General features: G+C 40.0%; 1 pseudogene; it reads left to right on the top strand.

Annotated features, from left to right (window-relative positions):
- Window positions 1-4,558: 4,558 nt before the first annotated feature.
- On the top strand, window positions 4,559-17,427 carry LOC140595274 (ADP/ATP translocase 2 pseudogene; annotated as a pseudogene).
- Window positions 17,428-17,929: the final 502 nt, after the last annotated feature.

Below are 17,929 nucleotides of genomic sequence, written 5' to 3'. Positions count from 1 at the left end.
CCCAAAAGGCATACCTCACACTAAGTGAGCAGCAGCAGAAGACAGATTTACTAAGTGAATTACTCTAAAAAATGACAGATGTGTTAGTCGATCTTCACCTTGTCAGTGGAAAGTGTTCTCTTCCTTGGACTGGCCTCTTAAGCCAACTCCTCACAGAGCAGATTCTTGCAGTCAAATTAAAAGCCAAATTTTTGTGCCGGTTTTACTCGCGGCTACAGCAAGGCTCTTATTAGTAGGTTTTGAAAGCTGGTTGAGTCCTGTGGCTAAAAATAGTCTAATCACAGCTGCAGCTCCTTAAAATCAATTCATTGTGACTTCGTAGTTGGCTCCCACGGGCGGCTCCCATTAGGCTCTAGCCCACTTTGAAGCCCGTCCTGTGCCTGGCCAGCTGCTAAGTAGGGGCCCGAGCGCCACCAGGGTGCCTTCTCATCCCCCACATTAAGGGAGGGGTTTCCAAATAGGGTCCCGGGAGCACCAGGAGAGGGGCCCCTCAGGCCGTCACACAGCTGACCAAAGTGAGCCCTGATCCCCGGCTGTCAGGGTAGGAGCTGAGGACAAGCTCCTCTCTGCCAGCCCCCAGCCGATGGCTGCACACAGCTGGGGTGCGCCCCTTCCTGCCTGTGAGAAAGCTTTTGCGCTCCAACTCCATCTGCGTCTGCTTCCCAGACGACCCAAACTGACACGCAGCTCACCCAGCCTTCGAGAACGTGTCCTAGACTGGAGTCACTGACATCATCTGCCTGCTTACTTGTACCAAAGCAGCTGAAGGCAGCTGGGGAAGAAAAAAATCACAGTTGTACTAATTGGTTTCCACTGTATACTCCTCCCACCTCTTCAAGCTTTTTTTAAACTTTACTTTGAACTAATTTGTAAGTTAGAAAAGTTGCAAAAATCTTAGTTTCCACATACATACCCTTCACTCGGCCTTGCCAAGAGTTAAAATTTACATAAACACCATGCCACTGTCAGAACCACGAAACTGACAGTTACAGGACTACCTAGCCCCACCTTCTGTCACTGGCCAGCATCACACTTCCCTGTAACTACCCCTCCAGCTGTGCACACCCCCAGTCCAGCTACAGAAGACAGCACTGCTTGCAGGTCAAGACCAAGCCTCATGTCCCTCATGTCCCTGGCCAGCACCACCATGCCCACTGCAGCTAGAGCTGGTCTGCCCAGCCGAGGACCCGCATGCCCTTCACCACCTTTTGTGCAACCTGATGCCTGTTGCCGACCTCCACTGCAGTATGCATGCTCAGCGGTAGAATGTGAGGTCCTGGGACAGCATGCTGACACTCAGGGCCTCTGCTAATGCCAGGGAGCCTATAGTTGACCCTAGCCCTTGCTACCTGCCCTGACACCTATTGCTACAATTTCTGTCTGCAAGTGACCTCTGCCACTACCTATGTGTCTACAGCTGGCCCCATGCAGTGGGGTATGTGCACACCATTGGCCCCAGCCACCAATGCTGCCTGCCCTGGTCCCTTGCTACTTACTGGTCCTAGAGGCATGGCTGCGAAGCCCAAGAGCCCTCACAGGCACTGCAGGCCCCTGCAGTGATCATCAAGTAATACACTGTTACCAATAGTGTGGACCCCAGTGGCTTGAGCCAAAGAGACATCATGCCCCAACTGGACCTACTGCTACCACTCACCCCTACATTTGTTGCCCTGCACCACTAGGCCTGGGTCACAACACAATCCAGTGTGCCCCTACCTGCAAGTGAAAGGCTTCTCTAACCAAAATCAGTCCATAAAGTCTAGAAGAGGGGAGGGTACCATGTCTCTCCCCAAGGAAGAGTCCAGTGACTGGACCCAAAGAAATGGAGATGCAGGCCTTACCCGACAAAGAATTCAAAATAACTGCAGTACAGATGCTCAGAGCTACAAGAGAACACATAAATGATCTAACAGTATGAGGAAAACAATACAAGAACAAAATGAGAAGCTCAAAGAGAAAAGAACCAAAGAATACAATGAACTGAAGAATCCAATAGTTTCAACAGTATAGTTGAACGGATAGAAGAGCAAGGCAGTGAACTAGAAGGCAGATGAGTTGAAATTAAACAATTAGAAGAGCAATAAAAAAAAATAAAAGGAACAAAGCCTATAGGAGTTATGGGACACAATCAAAAGAAACAATGTATGTGTTACTGCAGTCCCAGAAGAGGAGGGAGAGAATGGAATGAAAAGATTATTTAAAGAAATAATGACTGAGAATTTCCCAGACATGGGAAGAGAACTGGATATCCAAGTTCATGAAGCTAATAGGTCATCACAAAATTTCAACCTGAAATGGTTTCCAAGACACATAAATGAAATGGTCTAAAACCAAAGACAGAATTTTAAAAGCTGAAGAGGAAAAACTTTTACTCTCTCATGCAAAGGAACCACCCATAAAGCTTTATGGACTTCTCACCAGATATCTTACAAGCAAAGGGATAGTACAATGATATATTCCAAGAAATGCTGAATGAAAGACCTGCCAACCAAAATGTTTTACCCAGCAAAGTTGTCCTTCAGAAATGAAAGTGAAATAATAAAATCATCCTCTGATGAACAAAAGCTGAGGGGATTCATTGCCACCAAACCACATTGTAAGAAATACTAAAGGTAAGGGTTAAGCATCCAACTGTTGATCTCAGGTCAGGTCTTGATCTGAGGGTTGTGAGTTCAAGTCCCATGTTGGGGTCCATGCCCAACTTAAAAAATATTTATAGTATAAAATATTATTTTAATAAGCCTACTTTAAATAATTTTTTTAAATTAGAAATGCTAAAAGGAGTTCCTCCAGCTGAAGCAAAAGGATACTAATTAGTAGCTTAAAAACATATGGAGATAGCTCACTGGGAAAGATAAGCATAGAGTCAGATTTAGAATACCTTAACACTGTTAATGTGGTGATATGCTAGTAAAGTTCACCAAAGATTAAAAGGCAAAAGTATGAAACCTCGGTATAGCTTCGATAGTTTGTTAATGAATACACAGTAAACAATGTAAATGGTCTCATCCAAAATGTAAAAAAGGGGGAGGAGAGGGCAGAGGTTTTTTTATATGCAATCAAATTAAATTGTTATTAGCATAAAATACACTGTGGTATCTATAAGATTTTTCATATAAACCCTTATGGAAACTCCAAAACAAAAATCTGCAACACATAGATGAGAAGAAGGGAATCAAAGCATGCTGCTACAGTAAAAGGCAACCATAGGAAGGCAACCAGGGGAAAAGAAAAATGGAATTATAAACAGCCAAAATAAAATGGCATTAGTAAGTCCTTATCTGTCAATAATTCTCATAAATGTTAATGGACCAAATTCTCCAATCAAAAAGCAGACTGGCTGGCTGGATTAAAAAGAAATAGACCCAACTATATGCTACAAGAGATTCACCTCAGCTCCAAGAACACAAAAAAATTCAAAAGAATGGCAAAAGATACTCCATGCAAATAGAAGCCAAAAGAACATGGGTAGCTATACTAATATCAGAGAAAATTGACTTTAAGCCAAAAATGGTTAAAAGGGACAAAGATGGTCACTGCATAGTGATAAGGGGGCAATTCATCAAGAAGACATAAAAATCATGAATATATATGTAGTCAGCTTCAGAGCATCTGAATTATATTAAGCAAATTCTAACAGACTTTAAGGAAAAAATAGATGACAACACTATAATAGAAGGGGACTTCAATACCTTACCTTCCAACAATAGATCATCTAGGTAGAAAAACAATGAGAAAGCACAGCACTTGAACTATAGACCAAATGGACCTAACAGACATATACAAACATGCCAGCCAACAGCAGCATAATACAGATTCTTCTTAAGTGCACACAGAACATTCTCCAGAATACATCACATGTAAGTAAGTCATAGAAAAAAAATCAGCATATTTAAAAAGATTGAAAAATATCAAGTATCTTTTCTGACTATAGTGGTATGAAACCAGAAATTAATAACAGGAGGAAAACTGGAAAAATAACAAATATATGGAGACTAAAACACATGCTCCTGAATAAATAGGCCAAAGAAGAAATCAAAAGAAAAACAAAGAAGTATCTTGAAACAAAGGAAAATAGAAGCACAACATATCAAAAGCTATGCGATGCTGCAAAAGTAGTTCTGAGAGGGAAGTTTATAAAAATAAGTATCTCTAACAGGTACACATAAGATGAGAAGAAAGGAAACAATGATACCACTACAGAAAATCATTTATTTACAAATGCCCATATTAAGACACAAAAGAGAACATCAATAAACAACCTTACTTTACATGTCAAGGCACTAAAAAAAGAACTAAGCTTTCAGTAAGAAGAAAATAAAAAGATCAAAGCAGAAATAAATGGAGACCAGAAACATAACTAAAAAGATCAATGAAACTAAGAACTTTAAAAGAAGAAACCAAAGATTGAAAAAAATATTTAGCCAGAGTGACTCAGAGAGGGCTCAACTAAATAAGAAATGAAAGAGGAGACATTACAACTGATACTACAAGAATACAAAGGATCATGAGAGACTACTATAAATTTTATTACAACAAAATGGATAATCTATAGGACATGGATGAATTGCTAGAAATGTACAACCTGCCGAGACTGAAACATGAAGAATTTGAAAATCTGAGCAGACAAGTGTCAAGTAAGTAGATTGAATCAATAATCAAAAACCTCCCAATACACACACACATGCATGCACACACACACAAAAACAAACAAACAAACAAAAAATCTCCCAACACAGAAAAGTACAAGACCAGATGATGTCACTGGCAAATTCTACTAAATATTTAAGGAAGAGTCGATGACCATCTTTGTCAAACTATTCCAAAATATTGAAAAGAAAGGAACATTCCCAAACTAATTTTATGTGGCCAGCATTACCCGATACCAAAGCCAGATAGGGAGCCTACTAGACAAGAAAATCACAGACAAATATACCTGATTAATATAGATGCAAATATCTCTGCAAACTATTAGCAACCCCAGGGATCCCTGGGTGGCGCAGCGGTTTGGCGCCTGCCTTTGGCCCAGGGCGCGATCCTGGAGACCCGGGATCGAATCCCACGTCGGATTCAACAGCACATTAAAAGGATCATTCACCATCATCAGATGGGATTTTTCCCTGGAACACAAGGTGGTTCAACACACAAATCAATGAATGTGATAATAGTAATAGAATGAGATTAAAATCATATGATCATTTCAACACATGCAGAAAAGGCATTTGACAAGTACAACAACCTTTCATGATAAAAATGCTCAATAAATTGAGTATAGGAGAAAGACACATCAACATAACCAAGGCCATATATGACAAACCCACGGCCAACATCATAATGGTGACAAGTTGAAAGCTTTTCCTCTAAGATCAGGAACAAGACAAAGATATCATACTGTCACCACTCTTAGCCAGAGCAATCAGTTAAGAAAAAGATAATAAAAGGTATCCAAATAAGAAGTGAGACTGTCTTTGCTTATATTGCTCTGATCTTATATATAGAAAATCCTAAAGACATGATCAAAAAACTATCAGAACTAATTGACAAATTCAGTAAAGTTTCAGTATACAAAATAAACATGCAGTAAACAGTGTTTCTAAACATTAACAACAAAATATCTGAAAAAGAAAGAAAACAATCTATGCTAATACTAGCATCTACAACAGTGAAAATAGGAATAAATCTAACCAAGAAGGTTAAACTTCTTTGGTGAAAACTATAAGACTTTGACACAAGAAATTGAAGAAGACACAAAAATGGAACAATAACCTGTGTTCATGGATGTAAAGGATATTGTTAAAGTGTCCATACTACCCAAAACCATGTACAGACTCAGTTGTAATCTGCATCAAAATTGCCATGGCATTTTTCACAGAAATAGAAAAAAATAGTCCTAAAGTCTATAATGGAGCCGCAAAAGAATTTCAACAGCCAAACCAATCCTGAGAAAGAACAAACCTGGGGGCATCACATTCTCTGATGTCAACCTATACTACAAAGCCATAACAAGCAAAGTAACAAGCACATAGACCAATGGAACAGAATTGAGAGCCCAGAAAACAAACAAACCAAACCAGGCAGAGAGTCAATTAATATTGACAAGGGAACCAGGAATACTTACTGCGGAAAAGATAGTCTCTTTAATAAATGGTGTGGGGAAAACTGGATGACAACATGCAGAAGAATGAAATTGTACCTCTATCTTACTACCATTCACAAAAATTAACTCAAAATGGATTAAAGACTTAAACATAAGACCTGAAACCTAAAACTTCTAGAAATAAACATGGGAAAAAAGCTCCTTAACATTGGTCTTGGGAATGAGCTTTTGGATATGACATCAAAAGCACAAACAACAAAAGCAAAAATCAACAAATAGGATTACATCCAACTAAAAAGCAAAAGAAACAACAAAATGAAAAGGCTCCCTAAGAATGGGAGAAGATATTTGCAAACCACATAAGGGGTTAATAGCTAAAAATATAAAAACTATACAATAGTATAAAAACAAACAACCTGATTTAAAAATGGGCAGAGGACCTAAATAGATATTTTTCCAAAGAAAACATAAGGGTGACAAACAGGTATCCGAAAAGATGATCAACATCACCACTCATCAGGAAAATGTAAGTCAAAACCATAATGAGAGATCACCTCACCTCATCAAAAAGAGGTAACAAGTGGTAGTAAAGGTGTGGAGAAAAGAGAATACGTAGGCTCTGTTGGTGGGAGTGTACATTGTTTTGGTCACTATGGAAAATGGTATGGAGGTTCTTCAAAAATTAAACTACCATATGCCGCAGCAATCCCACTTCTGGGTATATATTAAAAGGAAATGAAAAGAGGATATCAAAAAGATATCTGTACTCCCACATTTATTGCAGCATTATTCACAATAGCCAAGATATTTTAACAACGTAAGTTAGATAAACAAATGGATGAATGGATAAAGAAGAGGGGAGATACACACACACACACACACACACACACACTGGAATATTATTTAGCCACGAGAAAGAAGGAATCCTGGTCATTTGGGATAACACAGATGGACCTTGAGCACGTTGTGCTAAGGAAGATAAATCAGAGAAAGAAATACAGTAGGATATAATTTATATGTAGAATCTCAAAAGAATTGAACTTGTAAAAACAGAATAGAATGGTAGTTACCAGGGGGAATTGGATAGATGTTGGTCAAAAAGCACAAACTTACAGTTAGAAGATGAATAGGTTCTAGAGCTCTAACAGCATTTTGATTATATTAACAATATTGTATTATATACTTCAAAGTTGTTAAGAGATTGGATCTTAATCTAAATGTTCTCACATTTTAGAAGTTATGTACTTATCAAAGAAATGATGGTTATGTGATGTGATGGAGATAACAGCTAATGCTACAATCATAGTCATTTTAAATTTTTACCCATTTATTTGTGAGATTTCTATATCTCAGTTTTAAATTTGCCTTTATCTAATTTGAGTGAATTTGAACATTTTTTCATATTAGAGGGCTATTTTAATCTTTTCTGTATCTGTTTGTGTCTTTTTCCCATTTGTCTATTGGGGTTTTGGTCTTTATCCTTCAGTTTTTTTTTTTTTTAATTTTTATTTATTTATGATAGTCACACAGAGAGAGAGAGAAGGGCAGAGACATAGGCAGAGGGAGAAGCAGGCTCCATACACCGGGAGCCTGACGTGGGATTCGATCCCGGGTCTCCAGGATCGCGCCCTGGGCCAAAGGCAGGCGCCAAACCGCTGCGCCACCCAGGGATCCCTATCCTTCAGTTTTTAAGAGTTCTTTTTATATTAGGTATATAAGCCCTTTGTGATTTATGCTATAAATATTTTCTCCCAGTTTGTCAGTTGACTTTTAACTTTGGGGTTCTTTTTTTTTAACTTTTTAAAAAATATTTATTTATTCATTCATTCATTCATTCATTCATTCATTCATTCATTAAGAGACACACAGAGAGAGGCAGAGACACAGGCAGAGGGAGAAGCAGGCTCCATGCAGGTAGCCTGACATGGGACCCGATCCCAAAACTCCAGGATCATGCTCTGAATCGAAGGCAAACACTCAAGTACCCAGGTGTCCCGGTGGTTCTTTTATCATGCAAAATTTTATTACTTTATTATAGTGAAATTTATCAAGCTTTTATTGATATGAGGTTTTTTTAAAAAAAATTTATTTATTTATTTATTCATGAGGGACACACACAGAGAGAGGAAGAGACGTAGGCAGAGGGAGAAGCAGGCTCCATGCAGGGAGCCCAATGCGGAACCCGATCCTGGGACTCCATTTCAAAAACCTGAAAGAACTAAATTCTCCAGCTCCTACCCCCTCTATCTATAACAGTAGGCTCATAAAGATCATCAAATCCATTTCCTTCAAGGTGCTGCACATATTTTTATTCTTTTCTCTATATGATACGACCTAAAAAACATGAGGAGGCACTGATCTACATGGATCCAAGAATAAAGACAGGTGTTGAAGTCTTCAGTGGATGAGAGGGAAAGACCAGTGCATCCCGGGTGGTTTGTTAATGGTTTGGCACCACCTTCGGCCCAGGTTGTGATCCTGGAGATCGGGGATCAAGTCCCACGTCGGGCTACCTGCATGGAGCCTGCTTGTCCCTCTGCCTGTGTCTCTGCCGCTCTCTCTCTGTCTCTCATGAATAAATAAATAAAATATTTAAAAAAAAAAAAAAAGAGAGAGAGAGAGAGGGAGAGACCAGAAGATCTGTAGATAATGCAATAAAAAAGAGTAGCAGGTATGGAGTTCTGATGACACACAATTCTTTTTTTTTTTTTTTAAGATTTTATTTATCTATTCATGAGAGACAGAGAGAGAGAGAGAGAGAGGCACAGACACAGGCAGAAGCAGGCTCCATGCAGGGAGCCTGCCGTGGGACTCAATTCTGGGTCTCCAGGGTCACGCCCTGGGCTGAAAGTGGTGCTAAACCACTGAGCCACCCAGGCTGCCCTGATGACGCACAATTCAAAGCAACAAGAGGATTTAGGCAAGAGGGTGGAACAATGATTTCAAAGTGGCAATAAGGAACAAGGACAATACTATCACTGCTTGGACTACTAATGAATTGTCTCTCCTTTCCAACTACTCAGCTGAGATAACACACTGAAAGACAGGGAGCCTAGCACTTGACACATAGGAAATGTAATAACGTTCAAACCAAATCAACTACAGGCCTCTAGTACAGCTGTCTTGCAGCATATGGAATTTAGTGAACTTATTTTCAGGCCCCTCCAAGAAAATCTGCCTCTCCTGACTTCCTGTTCCATGATGGATTCTACCTCACAAATTCAGGGTCCAATAGGCCAGCTCCCTTGAATCTGCCTCAACCAATCTTGCCCCTTCATGCTATCACCTTGCCTGCCTCTCCTCTGGCCTGTGAACTTCTGCCTCTGGCCATAAGAGAGTAACGGGGACCAGGTGTATTCTTTCACCTCAAACAACTGAGTAAAAGATATTGGACAAAAGGCAGTACAGGAGAGTGATTTTTGAAAAAAGAGAAATAAAGCAGGTAAAACTGGTAAGTACCCCCACCTCATTGCCTGGGGAGCTACCAGACCACAGCACAGAGCAGAGTGATCTTGCTAAGTTGAGGAGATGGAGTTTGGAGTTCAAGGAAGCCAAGGCATCTAGAATTGTGGGGACAGAGTATGGGGAAAAGAGGAACTGGAAAGAGATTCTCTAAATCTCTGAGAAATGAGCTGTACATGCATCTGAGACAATCACAGAGGTTAGGAAAAGAATAAATAGAGAAAAGTAGGTGGAACGATTTCCATGCTTACCCAGGGCTAGGAACAACCGGTGTTCCCACCAGCCAGAGCAGTGAGACCTGGCTACACCACAGCAACAAGTAGAGTCTTCTTCGGAAGTATCTCACCATAATAGTGGGGCTGAATTAGCCCTAAAGGCTACTCTAGACCTGCCCATGTGGAATTTACATGCAAGCCTCTGATTCCGTTCCCCAAAACCTAAATATATTTAAAGGAAAATAACAAAAACCTAGCACCCATCAACATACAATTCATGTCTAGCATCCAACCAAAAATTACTCAGCATACAGAAAAACAAGAAAATAGAATCCATAAGCAGAGAAAAGAAATCTATAATAGAAACAGACCCAGAATGACAAAAATGATAGAATTCTCAGATAAGGACTTTAGGGGCATCAGAGTGGCTGATTTAATCAGAGTTAAATATCTCATGGTTTCGGCTTAGGTCATAACCTCAGAGTAATGAGACTGAGACTTGTGCTTGGGCTCTGTGCTCAGCATGGAGTCTGCTTGAGATTCTATTCCTCTCCCTCTGCTTCTCTCCCCACTCATGCTCTCTTTCTCTCTAAAATACAAATCTTTTTTAAAAAAAGAATTACCATATAAGAACTTTAAAACAACTATTATAAATATATTCCACATGTTTGAAGATATGAGAAATGATGAAAAAATAGAAGACAAAAAAAAAAAAAAAAAAAAAAGCCAAACCCAAATAGAACTTCTACAGATGAAAAATACTGGTAATAAAAAATGTACAGAATATCCCAACCAATTAGATATTACAGAGGAAATGGTAATAGAAACTGTCCAAGATAAAACAGAGAGGAAGACGATGAAAAACGTAGAAGCATCAGTGAGTTGAGACATCAACTGGCCTAATATATATGTAATTGGATTGGTATAATCAGAAGAAAAATATTTGAAGAAATAATGGCTTGAATTTTTCCAAGTTTCATGGAACCACATAAATCTATAGATCCAAGAAGCTTAATGAACCCCAAACAGAAGAATTATTTTAAAAAACAACTTTCCCAAGCTCCTCAGGATCAAATTAATTCCAACCTACATTGCCTCTTTAAGGTCTCTCCTCTCCGAAACTACAGGATTACTATTCTTCAAGTCAATGCTCATCTCTGCTGTCCAAATAGCTTCCCATTGCCCATCAAACAATGTCCAAATCACTTAGAATTCAGGGTTGTGTATAACCTGCCCCAACCATTACTGCAGCATTTGCCCCCATTTCCGTTCACACTTCTTTCACTCCAGGCTATGATCCCCCTTGTTTCCAGCCTCCAGGCCTTTGCTCACACTGGAGAGCAATCCATTACCATATTATTATATCCCCCCTCCTTTCATGTGTCAACTAAGGAAATACCACCTTCTCTAGAAAACCTTTCTTGTTTTATCAACCATGTTTCATCTTATCCACTTCCTTCTCACAGGGCCCAGCATGTTCTATCACATCACTACCCTTATGCAAGTTTTATCTTTCCCACCAGATTTTAAGTACTTTGAGGGGAGAGGCCATGTCTTGTTTTTCACGTAGCCTCTTGACATGTAATTGGTGCTCTGAAAGTTTTGTGAATGAATGGATGGTAGCACAAGTTCCTTACTCAGGCTGGTGAATGTTAAAATAACAGTGGTGTTTCCTAAAGATCTGGGAAAATCCCCCTGTCAGAAGACCCTCTTCCCAGAGCGCTACTGTGGCAGTCCCTCCCAGCTCTTGCACGATGGAAGGAGGATGGAAGAAGGCACAGGGCATAAGCTGGATCTGCACATCACCACCACGTCAGTCCTTTCCAGGGCTATGGGGCCTGGCTGTGCAGGAGGGCAGGGAGGGTGGCCCCATCTCTCCTCAGAAGCTTGGCTGTACTCAAGTGGCTCCTGGGGGACAGGCAAAAAAAGATGGATCCGGTCTTCTCTGCCACCCCCATGCCTCTTCTTGGCCTGGTGAAACCAGCAGTCCCTCCTCTCTGGAAATAAGCTTGGAGGAACCTTGTCCCGAGGTGCAAAGTACTTGAGGGAAAGGGCTAAGGGGGGCTACTTTACCAACACAAATGAGGTTAATTTCTCATAGTCTAGGAGCCTGGCTCAGTGGCACCACCCAGAGAACAGGCAGGTAAATGCTGATTCTACAGTTCTCCTTAGGGTTAAGGCAGTGGATCTGACTTCTTATCACTGCATGGCCAGTACTGCATTGTGGTCCCAAAGATATTTTCTCAGTTCTTCTCTTTCTTTTCTTCTCTCAAGTCTGCCTCATCCTAAAACCCTGCCCTGCGAGGCACAAAACAGCAAGGCCCCAAGCAAAGGGGTTAAAGAGCATAGGGTCCCAGTCAGCCTGGGTGGGACTCCCAGCATCTCCATTTACAAGTTACATGATCTTAGCTTAGTTTTTCCATTAATAAAACAGGAATAGTAAATGGCAACCTCCCAAATTACTGTAAGGGTGAAATGAGTTGGTGTATAAAGCTCTTAGAGCATTTTCTAGCATCTAATGAGCGCTGTGGATTAAATGAGGATTGTTTTTATTCTGCACTGCACCCCAGTCTTTTCCCAAAGAGAAATCTTCACATCTGTTTGGGTCCTTCCTAGATAGCTAAGCTCAGCCTCCTGCCTTGACAATAGCCAAGTGGCTATTGTCTCAATTCAATTCAATGACTTTAGACATGTCTCCTCCCACTTCTCCCCTTCCTCCTTTCTACTGCAGCCTAGGGCTTACATGGAGCTGTGACCATCTCAAAACAAAACAGACAAATAAGAAAGCCACACACACAGACATTAAGGCTCGATCAACTTGTTTCCACCTCTGTCCTTCCATTGCACCAGTAGAATGCTTAAAAATATTATATTGTTACTGGTTTCCCTTGTTATGCATATTTTCCCCCATTAAACTTCAAAGCCCCTTGAGACCAGGGGTCTATCTAGCCTTTTAAAAAGATTTTCAGTTCCTTGCACAAGGCCTGCCACAAAGTAGGTGTTTAATAAGTATTTGTTGAAAGAATAGACTCATTTATTATGTCATTCCATAGTTGAGGAAGTGAGGCCCAGAGAAGTGAGATGAGTTGCCTAAGCTCACAAAGCTTGTCCTTAGCAAAGCTAGAACTGGAGACCCCTTTGTTTTGAAGGGATTGCCTGGGAGCCCCATGTGGATGCAGCCCTTAGAGCTATTAGACACAGTCTTTATTGCTTGCTGCATTGCAATTATCAGATTACTTGATATATTCCAGGCAAACCCTCCTCACCTCTGAGGTCCACCTCAGCTAGCGTCTGGCATATACAATGCTCCAAATACATTGTTTGAATAAATGGATAAGTTAGTCTACAGGGAGGTCATCGCATTGCCTTCTCTGAGACTCCCTCTAGGACACTAGGTATGGGGGAGTGGTGGACCTGCCAAAACACAGGCGCAAATACCCTGATCTGCTAGAAGAAAACAAAAACTTAAAACCCCGTCTTATACACAAATGATTATAACTCTTTAAGACAAACTTTTCCACAAAGAGCTCCTGGAAAAAGGAAGAAGTTTCCAAAATATGGTAGAAAACAGGCCAGGAGAAGAAGTAGAAGCTTCTCTGCTCATTTAAAAAGCAACATTAAGAAAAAAAAAATAAATAAAAAATAAATAAAAAGCAACATTAAGGGCACCTGGGTGGCTCAGTGAGTTAAGCATCTGCCTTCCACTCAAGTCCTGATCTCAGGGTCCTGGGATCAAGCCCGGCAGGCTCTGTGCTCAGCGGGGAGTCTGCTTCCCCCTGCTCATGCATGACCGTGCTCTCTCTTTCCCTCTCTCTTAAGTAAAAATCTTAAAAAGAACATCCTGTAATCAAAGCTGCAAACACTGTCCCACTCTGCAGCAGCATTTCAACACCAGCCGACTGGGAAACTGAAATTCCAACATTACCTTACAGAAATCTGCCCCTTTGTCTGCTCTTACCAACTGCTTCCGGTGCTGATTATTGTTCTCTGGATCAGGTGATGCCCAGGCCTCCAAACTACCTCAGAAGAGCTGCACAGGAGACTGTGTTCAGAACTCTGGACAATGCTCTTCTGTGCCAGGTGATGTTTTAGGCAATAACACTGAGACTTTCTTCCTTTTTCCTCTTTCCTCAAGTAGTTATGGAAAATGTATATCTGACTGGCTTTCCCCCCATGTTGTCTTTTAAGTATTCCCTGCATATATAGTTTTTTGTCTATTGAAAATTTATTTTTTTCCCCAAAGGCTTCAGAGTACAACTGAAAGGGAATATGGGGGCACATGGGTGGCTCAGTTGGTTAAGCATCTGCCTTCAGCTCAGGTCATGATCCTGGAGTCTTGGGCTCCCTGCTCAGTGGGAAGTCTGCTTCTCACTCTATCCTTCCCCCTGCTCTGCTGTGTGTCACTCTCAAGTAAATAAAGCCTTTATTTATTTTTTTTTAATTTTTATTTTATTTTTTGTAAATAAAGCCTTTAAAAAAATTTAAAAAGGGAATATGGACTACTTGATGAGATCTTTCAGGATTCTGACATGGATGCAGTTCAAATATCACGTCCTCAGAACTCCAAAGTACACTCCCCATTTTTCCCCCATACATGTATACCTACCAACATTCCCTGGTAACATCTTCATAGCACTTTTCACATCTGAAATGATTGTTTTATTGTCTATTGTTTACTGTCTCTTTGAAAGGTAAACTCTACCAGGGCTGGGACACTGTCCCTACCTACAGCTGTATCTCCTACAAGGCCAGGCATATAGTCAACATAGAGTCGAATGAATGAATGAATGAATGAATGAATGAATGAATGAACGAACGAACGAGTCAGTGAATTTAGTTTTTTATTTTTTTTAAAGATGTTATTTATTTATTCATGAGAGACACACACAGAGAGAGGCAGAGAGACAGGCAGAGGGAGAAGCAGGCTCCCTGTCGGGAGCCTGATGTGGGACTCAATCCTGGTACTCTGGGATCATGCCCTGAGCCTAAGGCAGACGCTCAACCACTGAGCCACCCAGGCGTCCTGTGAATTTACTTTAATAAAAAGGGGGACGCCTGGGTGGCTCAGCAGTTGAGCACCTACCCCTGGATCAGGGCATGATCCCACAGTCTCAGGATCGAGTCCTGCATCAGGCTCCTTGCCCGGAGCCTGCTTCTCCCTCTGCCTATGTCTCTGCCTTTCTCTCTCTGTGTCTTTAATGAATAAATAAAATATTTTTTAAAAAAAAAAAGATGGGAGGGAGAAAGGAAGAAAGGTAACAATTGTTGGCAATTAAATTTTTTTTCTATCAAAAATAATATTCAAATGTGAGATTTCTGGCTCTCTGATGAAGGGCAAAAAGAAAACACTGCAAATCTATTTAAATGGATCCCTTTAAAGCTATGTTAATGGAAGCAATCCAAATGTACATCAATGCATAAATGGATAAACAAAATGTGGTATTTATATATAAATTATATATATACAATATATATAAGTTATATATAAAATATATGTGGTATTTATATTTTATAAATATAATTTTTATAAATATTTTATATTTATATTTATAATTTATATTCATATATCTTATATATATGATATATATAATGGATATATATATCCATATAATGGAATTATATATATATATATACACACACACACAAATGGAATTATTCCATCTAAAAAATGAAATTCTGACACATGCTGCAACATGGATGAACTGTGAAGACAATACACTACGTGAAATAAGCTAGGCACACATACAAAAAGACAAATATGAGCATATGTTTCCACTTATATGGAACTGACTACTAGAGTAGACAAATTCATAGAGACAGGAGGTCTACCAGGGGCTGGGGGAAGGGGAAAATGAGAGTCTTTAATAAATGAGTTTCTATCTGGGAAGATGAAAGTTCTGGAAATGAATAGTGGTGATGGTTGCACAAGGCTAAATGTACTTAATAACATGGAATTGTACACTTAAATGGTATATGTTACATATATTTTACCACAATAAAAATTTTTAAAAACTATGTTGGACAACCCAAAAATAAACTAAGTAGGTAGACTTGATGAAAAATAGGTTGAACCTGAATAGGGCTACACTGTGCCATATTATAATAAAATGTCAAAAGACAAAGACAAAGAATTGTCATAGCAGCAATAAAAAGAAGTTACATACAATGGAATCCCCATAAGACTACCAGCAGATTTCTCAACAGAAATATTTCAGGCCAGGGATGATATATTTACAATACTGAAAGAAAAAAATTGTCAGCCAAGAATTCTATACCCAGCAAAATTGTCCTCCAGAAATGGAGACCTATACTTTCCTAAACAAAAGCTGAGGGAATTCATCACCACTAAACCTGCCTTCCAAGAAATGTTAAAGGGATTTCTTTAGTGAAATTAAAAGGAGCTGATTAACATGATAAAAAATAAGAAAGTAACACAAAACTATCTGGTAATGGTAAATGTATAGTCAAAATTAGATTCTGTAAAACAGTAATTGTGATGCATAATTCACTTACAGCTCTAAAAGATAAAAAAAAATAGTAAAAATAACCATAATTATGATGTTATTGGTTAAACAATATAAAATATGTAAATCTTAACATCAATAACCTAAAATGTAAGAAAGAAGTAAAAGTGTAGCCTAGGAATGTTATGGAAGTTAAATTGTTATCAGTTTAAAATAAGGTGTTATAATTCTTTTTAAAAAATATTTTAGGGACGCCTGGGTGGCTCAGTGGTTGAGTGTCTGCCTTTGACTCAGGATCCTTGAGTCCTGGGATCAAGCCCCACATCCGGCTCCCTGCATGGAGCCTGCTTCTCCCTCTGCCTATGTCTCTGCCTCTCTCTTTCTGCCTCTCTCATGAATAAATAAATAAAATATTAAAAATAAAAAAATAAATATTTTAGGGGGGCCAAGGTGGCTCAGTGGTTTGGTGCCACCTCAGTCCAGGGCAGCTGATGTGGGCAAAGCTGGAGCTGAAAGAGAATTCAGAGGGCTCGGTGACTGCCTGGTTAAGATCTACAAGTCTGATGGGATTAGGGGCCTGTACCAAGGCTTTAACGTGTCTGTGCAGGGTATTATCATCTACCGAGCTGCCTACTTCGGTATCTATGACACTGCAAAGGGAATGCTTCCAGATCCCAAGAATACTCACATCTTCATCAGCTGGATGATCGCACAATCCGTCACAGCAGTGGCTGGGTTGACTTCCTACCCATTTGACACTGTTCGTCGCCGAATGATGATGCAGTCAGGGCGCAAAGGAACTGACATCATGTACACAGGCACGCTCGACTGCTGGAGGAAGATTGCCCGTGATGAAGGAGCCAAAGCTTTTTTCAAGGGGGCATGGTCCAATGTTCTCAGAGGCATGGGTGGTGCTTTTGTGCTTGTCTTGTATGATGAAATCAAGAAGTTCACATAAGTTATTTCCTAGTTTTTCCCCCTGTGAACAGGCATGTTGTATTATATAACATATCTTGAGCATTCTTGACAGACTGCTGGCTGTATTTATCAATGGCAACTATTTATTGGTTGAAAATGGGAAGCAATAATATTCATCTGACCAGTTTTCTCTTAAAGCCATTTCCATGATGATGGGACTCAATTATATTTTTTATTTCAGTCACTCCTGATAAATAAATTTGAAGAAAAAAAAAAAAAAATCCCTGGAGACCTGGGATTGAGTCCCACATCAGGCTCCCTGCATGGAGCCTGCTTCTCCCTCTGCCTGTATCTCTGCCTCTCTCTCTCTCTCTCTGTCTCTCATGAATAAATAAAATCTTAAAAAATATATATATATAGAGATTGATTGAGAAAGAGAGACAGAGAGAGAGAGAGAGAGAGTGCACAAGCAAGAGTGAGAGACATCACAGAGGGAGAGGGAGAAGCAGACTCCCTGCTGAGCAGAGAGCCCATTGTGGGGCTCAATCCCAGGACCCCAAGATCATGACCTCACCTGAGGGCAATAATATTCATCTGACCAGTTTTCTCTTAAAGCCATTTCCATGATGATGGGACTCAATTATATTTTTTATTTCAGTCACTCCTGATAAATAAATTTGAAGAAATAAAAAAAAAAAAAATCCCTGGAGACCTGGGATTGAGTCCCACATCAGGCTCCCTGCATGGAGCCTGCTTCTCCCTCTGCCTGTATC

This window comes from Vulpes vulpes, chromosome 14 (genome assembly GCF_048418805.1).
Source record: "Vulpes vulpes isolate BD-2025 chromosome 14, VulVul3, whole genome shotgun sequence".
In the NCBI taxonomy this organism is placed as follows: domain Eukaryota; kingdom Metazoa; phylum Chordata; class Mammalia; order Carnivora; family Canidae; genus Vulpes; species Vulpes vulpes.
Note: the sequence above shows the minus strand (reverse complement) of the source record. Positions and strands in the feature narration are given on the sequence as shown.